This window comes from Chrysochloris asiatica, unplaced genomic scaffold (genome assembly GCF_000296735.1).
Source record: "Chrysochloris asiatica unplaced genomic scaffold, ChrAsi1.0 scaffold00023, whole genome shotgun sequence".
Classification (NCBI taxonomy): Eukaryota; Metazoa; Chordata; class Mammalia; order Afrosoricida; family Chrysochloridae; genus Chrysochloris; species Chrysochloris asiatica.
Genome location: NW_006408541.1, coordinates 9,709,508 through 9,716,484, shown reverse-complemented (window position 1 = coordinate 9,716,484; position 6,977 = coordinate 9,709,508). Strand labels below are relative to the sequence as shown.

Here is a 6,977-nt window from a genome sequence, read left to right as displayed (position 1 = left end):
TGTTTTTGTTCTATAATAAATATTCTCTGGTGGTTACCGAGGGTGAGAGGGAAGGGAGATTTATTCACTGGGTAGAGTCTAGACTTGTGCTAACTTGGGTGATGGAGAAGGCAGTTAAAAGGAATAGGAAGGCAAGTGACGGTGACTGTGAGTGTGGGAACCGTTGCTTTTAAGAGTCGTTCTCTTCCAGGCACTGTCCAGTGGTCAGCATGGCCCGTGGAAAGCAAAGAGAACTTGCCCGCCAGTAAAACATGAAGAAAACCCAGGAGATTAGCAAGGGAAAGAGAAAAGAGGATAGCTTGACTACCTCTCAGAGAAAACAGAGGGACTCTGAGATTATGCAACAAAAGCAGAAAGCAGCTAATGAGAAGAAGTCTATACAGACGACAGAAAAATGATGACTGATGAGATTGGAAAACCTGGGTGCTACTTCCAACTAGGTGTATCATAAGCTCTAAGATCAAAATTGTGTAGAATGAACAATCATTACATATGTTACAATTTATCCTTATAAAAGGGTCTATTTTAAACCTTACCATTTAACCTGACTTAGTGTGATGTTTTAGAACCATTCTTGGAAAAATAAAACACCAACCATGCATGTAAAAAAAAAAAAAAAATTTTTTTCTATTTTCATTTCATGTACTGGAAGGGAAACAATGTATACTAATTTGTCATTAGGAAGTTTCTCTATTGGGAAATTTCTCACAAATAAAAAAAAAAGGGGGAAGGGAAGGAGGGGAAAAATGTGAAAAAAGGAAAAGGATATAGAAAAAAATGAAAAATTTCAGGGGCCAAATTTTTGGTTTAAATTATAAGGTTTAAAAATCATCTCAGGAAAGCAGTTTTGAGGGTTCATCCAGCCTCAAGGGCTCCAGAAAGTCTGGATTCTATGAGAATTGAAATTCTGTTCCACTTTGTCTTCCCCTTTCAATCAGAACTCATCCACTGAAAAACGAAACAAAACAAAATTTTAATTACAAAAAAAAAAAAAAAAAAAGGATCTGGCTCTCAGGCCATTGCTGGCCAATGCTGGTCAGACATAATGCAAACCAACTCCTACTGGATGAGGATTTACAAACCCTGTGTAATCAGTACCTTGGAGAGTTGTGTATATTATGGCTGAAATAGTAATGCATTTAGGGATGAGAACACTCCAAATTCCAGACCTGGCGCCAGCATTTGGATGATCTTGAATAAGTCACTCAATGTCTTTAAACTGTTGTTTTTTTGTTATTACTGTGGCTGCCGGCATAGTAATTTAGGATCCCATTCAACAGTGTCTGCACAAATTGTTCAGTGACATTGGCTACATTGTTCACAATATGTAAACATTCTCACTACTTCCATTCTGGTTGTTGTATCGCCATTCATCTAGTTTCCCTGCCCTTTACATTCTTATCTTTTCTTTAGAAAAAAGTAATAACGTTTTATGATGTTTTTGGTGAGGGTTACTCAGCAGTTAGAGGTCCCTGTCAACAACTTCTGCACAAACTGTTCCGTGACCTTGGTTTCATTTTTCGTTCTGTGTGAGCATCCTTATTATTGCAGTCTGCTTGCTCTGTTTTCAGTCACTTGGTTTTTGATTCTTTTCACTTATTAATTAGATGAAGCACCTGCCCTTTGTGCTTAACGAGGTGTTTGCAGGACTGCACGAGAGCTTGGATGTGGAAGTGCTCACAGAGCATGAGGTGCTGCTCAAAAAGAAGATGCCATTACCATCATCCACGTCATGTTGACGCATCAAGGATCCCTCACCTCCCAATTCCCTGGGTGCTGGACACATAATAGTACAGAGTAAACATCTATTCACAAGCCCTTCCAGATGTGTACCAGCCATGGTCCTAAGGAGTTTACATCCATCATTCTGTTCAATTAATCAACTATGATTTTTTTAATAGTGAGAAAGGTTAGGGAATTGACCTAGATCTTACAGGCAGTGAATGACAAGTCAGGACTCAGATTTCCCTCTGTCTGACTCTACAGCCTTTGATTTGCAGCTCTTTGTGCCCTTAATGATAGACCACCATGTTTCTCTTCTTTGCATTTGTGCCCACATACCCTTTTGTAGTTTGTATGGTACTTACATCTCTCACATCTGCGTATATCACTTCATTTAATCTTCACTACAGATAGGCTAAGCATTTCACTCCAGTCACCAACCTAAATAATTCTTATTTATCTTCCAGGACCCAACATGAGTGTCAATTGCCCAAATAAGACCTTCTCTATCCCCCTAGAGTAGTTCAGGTCTCCATTCTAAATGCTCTCGCTGCTATACCTTGCAGATGTCACTACTGTTGCTGAGGCAATCGTCCTGGAGGAGGCTCCATGAAGGCAGAAATCCCTCTGTTCTTGTTTACAATTCCATCTGGACCTCTAGTCCATATCTGCTGAATAAACGAGTTTGTAAAAGCATGGAGACAGAAGGAACATCATGATAGTGTTTATTGCACTGGGAGTTGAGTTGGATATGGGAATGAGGGAACAGGGAACCTGTTAGGAATTTCAGTGCAGGGACCCTTTACCTGGACATGTGGCCTTGTGGAGGTCAGGAGCACCACTAGCTCACCAAGTGGACGGCATCCTCCTATGAAGAGGAAGTAGGGAGGAAGTGCAGGGAGGGAGATGCTCACGCTATTGCATCCACCTGGGTAGGCAAGAGGTTAGCACTCTTTTCCTGCAGAGGTGTTAGCTGTGTGTGTGCTTGAATATATGGCAAGGACTGGTGGATACGGAGGAGACAAAAACAAAACCAGAGAAAGAGGGGTTGCAAGCTGCAATGTTTTGGGGGGTCCAAGGGTAACCTTAATGGGCAAGGGGCTGTGTAAAAGAGAGGGAATGGTGGGGTTTTAAGCAAACCAGATATTTGTCTTAAAATTAAAGATCTACTCGTCAAATGTGGAGAGTGACCACGTTGTAAACAAAAGTAACAGAGGCAGAGAGCACAGTGCAGCCTATGGGACTCAGCTGTGCAGTTCCCCCAGAAGATGGAGGTCATGGCAGGACAGGGAGGGAAGGGGAAGAGTAAGGGACAGATGGTGAAGCTTGGGGGATCTTTGTCAGCTTCTTCATTTCTTACGTGAGGGCGGGCATCCTTCTATGTTTGAGATGCTGCTATACAGAACACCAACTACTGGATCAGACAAAGCTGCCTATTGTGTACTATGAGTAATAGGTTAGGCCTAACCAAGTGAAACAAGAACATTTTCTTGTCTTGACCATCTGTGATATTTCTAGACTAAGGTGATTGACTTTTGGTGTGGAGGTGGTGGTGGTAATGTACGGACTCATATCCTGCATAGGGTTTCCGTGGCTGTAAATCTTTACAAGAATAGAAAACTTCATATTTCTCCCCTAGAACTGCTGGTAGTTTCAAACTGCTGACCTTGAGATTAGAAGCCGGATTTGTAACCACTACGCTACCAGCAAATTCTAAACAGACCAGGGCAGTAATTCTGATGTTCCCGGTACCTCTGCCCATAGGTTTTCTTCTTCCTTATGTTAATTTCTGATTTGAATTCCAGGGTACTCACGGGCCATTCTGCTCCTATAATCTTTCATCTGTGCCATTTCTCATCACAGGAGCTGGATAAGTGATGCCCTAGTTCCCAGGGACTCTCTGTGGGCCCCTGGGTAATGCAGGGCCCTGAGAGCAAGCTTCACTTCTGGGACCCGATCTCCGTTGAAGTTTAATTATCTGAGACATTGCAAGTTCAGCTCTCTGACTCTCTGCGCTCTGTCAGGTAAAGAGAATGTTGATGACATTTTCTTTAAGTCCCTGCCAAGGGCCAAAGGTTAGACCCGTATGAGACTTGTAAGGCCAAAGGGCCTTGTAGCAAGCTTGGGATGACAAAAGTAGACAAAATGACTGTCTAATCCAGCACCTGCTTTTGCAAATACATCCGGAGGCAGGGAACTCATTAAACCAACTGCTCAGAGACCTGGGTATTTTGTAGGCAGGGCACCAAACGATGCTCACAGCTACAGTCTTCCTTTGGTTTCTTGCTGTACGTGTGTGTAGGGACACATAGATACTGAAGTCCAGTCCTCCCTGGGTGTGATGAATCCAGCTTCAGATCATAAACTAGGGGCTGGAAGACTCCCGTTGCTCTTCTCTCACCACGTGTCCCTGGCTGTTAAACAGGAGGAGGAGGAAGAAGATGTCTTTCTGAAGGAAGAAAAGAATAGGAGAGTGGCGGCTCAGGACGGTGTGTACACGGCACCCTGACACCCGCACGTTCCTAACAGCCCACAGAGCTACAGCCACCAACTCCAGTATTTGTCACTGTCACTTCACAAGTGCCCGGCATTGTTCAGGAAATTGTATGTGTAAGGCAGACCTGCATGCGTCCAACTCCAACAAGGGAGCGGCCTTGCGAGGGGGCTGGAAACTGAAACACAGGCTTATGCGTCCTATTATGTGCCCCAGTGAGAATCATAAATAATTGTGACAAGGATTTTTTTCTCCCCCCATACCATGTGACAGTCCTTGGCTCTGCCGCTTGTCTCCTCTCTGCTCTGCCTTCTCGACTAGACCTGCCAAGCTGCAAGATGATAGATGTTACCCGGCAGCAAATGACAGCTGGATAGATTTTTTAGTTGGTGCTTTAGAGAGAATCAGATATGCTGTATAAAGCAATAAAAAACGCACACTCACAAGGTGGATTAAAAATAGTGAGCGCAGCAGTAACCCACTTTGTTGTTTATCAAAAGTTAAATCTCACATAGGAAGTCCGAGAGATACACTCATTTTTCAGGCTCCGGTCACAGTGATGTTGATGACAGACATGAAAAAAAAAGGGGTGGAGGACAAAATGGGATAAAAGCAGTAGTCCATTTCCTTATTATATTTTTGTTTGTCTAACGGGACAAAAACATCTTCTTTCAATGGTATCCAAGAAAAGGATGGGTTCTTTATGCCGTGTAACTTGGCAGTGCTTTTTTTCTTTTTTGGTAACCTTAATCTGAAATTTTAAAGATGAAATCATAGAGAGGTAAGGAGTGGAGTTAAGGAGCACCTGTGGCAGTCCTGGTGTGGTGGTGTAGGATCAGCACTAGACTTAGAACCACAAGGCTGCAAGTTCAAACCCACCAGCTGTTGCTTGCAAACCCTATACAGGGTCGCTATGAATTGAAACTGACTCAATGGCACTTAACAACAAGAACAACAAAACAATGGCACGGAAGAGACCTAGTGACCCAATAGTTAATCACTTGACTGCTAACTGAAAGGTTGTTGGTTCAAACCCAGCAGCAATTCCTTGGTAGAAAGCTGTGGCAGTTTACTGGAGTTCGTTGGAAACCCATGGAGTAGCTCTGTTCTGTTCTGTAGGGTTGCTGTGGGTCCGAATGGACTCTCCAGTAACGGGTTTAAGCTATGGAATTATCCAACCCTTTTTCAATTCTTTTTTTATTTTTTTTCAAACATGGTTCATCTTCTTCCATACTCTCTATTGATCTGAGTGCAACTTAACAAATAGCTTGGTTTCCCAGCCACCTTGGAAGTGCCACGTAGAAGTCAACAAAACTACTTAGTGTATGTTTTATAAAGAATTACAGCCTGCCCTGAATTACTCAGACTTTCATCTCGGTCGAGCCGGCGTGGTTGCTTCATGTCTCGATGAATGTGTGGAGGTACCGGAACATGATTCAGTGGACTGCCCCGCTCCCCAGTTCATAGCTGTGACAGAGCCAGGTGTACTTATTCACACCATTCCCGTCTTCCCCTGCTCTAGACCACAAGTGGCGGCTGGGTAATTTAAGAGTGTTCAGTATATCAGATGCTGGCGATTTTCCCCCTTGATTTTTTCTGATGAATCACCTTAAGACGGCAGTAGCTTTCACATGGCAGCTTGTGGCGTAGGCAGGGCAACATGAAAGTGTGTATTTTAAAAATACGTCTTTTGAGGTACCAGGCAAAGGGGGTAATTTGAGTTATGTCCCTATAATTCAAATTTGGTGATAATTTAATACGTGTTCCGTTACGTTTCTGGCAATATCAAGTTGTACACATGCTGTTGACTGTTTACTACTTTGGCTGTGGTAGCGTCGTCTCCTTGGGACAATTTCTACAGTAAAACCTGGATTCTGTGGCTTGATCACACTGTCAGTTCAGATCTCTGTTTTTTCTTTCCAATAGACATGAACTGACAAGTATTCAGAGCACTGAGAAAGATGGAATCAAGTGCTCAACGAGGCAGATGTGGGCCTCCTGCCTGGGTTCATATCTTGGCCGATCTTCTCCTATCTCATTGACCTTGGCCAAGTGAAGGCATGTGCCTCAGTTTCTTTGTCTGGAAAATGGGGATGATATATAATAAAGATGTCTTATGGACTGAATGAGATGCATGGATTTAGTATAATCCCTGCTAATACATTCCAAATAAATCTAATTAATTACGCTATAATCATGATAATTAAGGAGCTCTGGTAGCATAGCCATTCTGCGGGAGAAAGATGAGACTTTCCGCTCCTGCAAAGATTTACAGCCTTGGAAACCCTGTGTAGTGTCACTATGATTCGGAACCGACTCCACGATACTTAACAACAACAACTATCATGATAATTATTCTTACTTCAGTATTATACTTATTACTGGAATAGTCCCAATCAACCTGTATTCATTCATGTCTTCACTCCAGATCTTTCTGATTTGCTGAGCAGATGGGACGTCCTCTCAGAAATGAAGCCTTCTTTGCAGTTAAGCAAACAATAGCATTTTACATTGGTTCTACTTGTTTAAACTTTGTTGTCTTTGTTGGTAGGTGCCATTGCTGCTGTGTTCGGTCTACCTTGTTGAGAGTCTTTCTCTTTTTTGATGACTTTGTACTTTACCAAGCATGTTGTCCTTTTCCAGGGACTGGTCCTTTCTGATGTCCAAAGTACCTAAGACAAAGTCTAGCCATCCTTCCTTCTAAGAAGCATTCTGGCAGTACTTATTCCAAGACTGATGTGTTTTTTCTTCTGGGAGTCCC

At 42.8% G+C, this 6,977-nt stretch overlaps 1 pseudogene; it reads left to right on the top strand.

Moving 5' to 3' along the window:
• Positions 1 to 209: 209 nt before the first annotated feature.
• On the top strand, positions 210 to 398 carry LOC102841799 (annotated as a pseudogene).
• Positions 399 to 6,977: the final 6,579 nt, after the last annotated feature.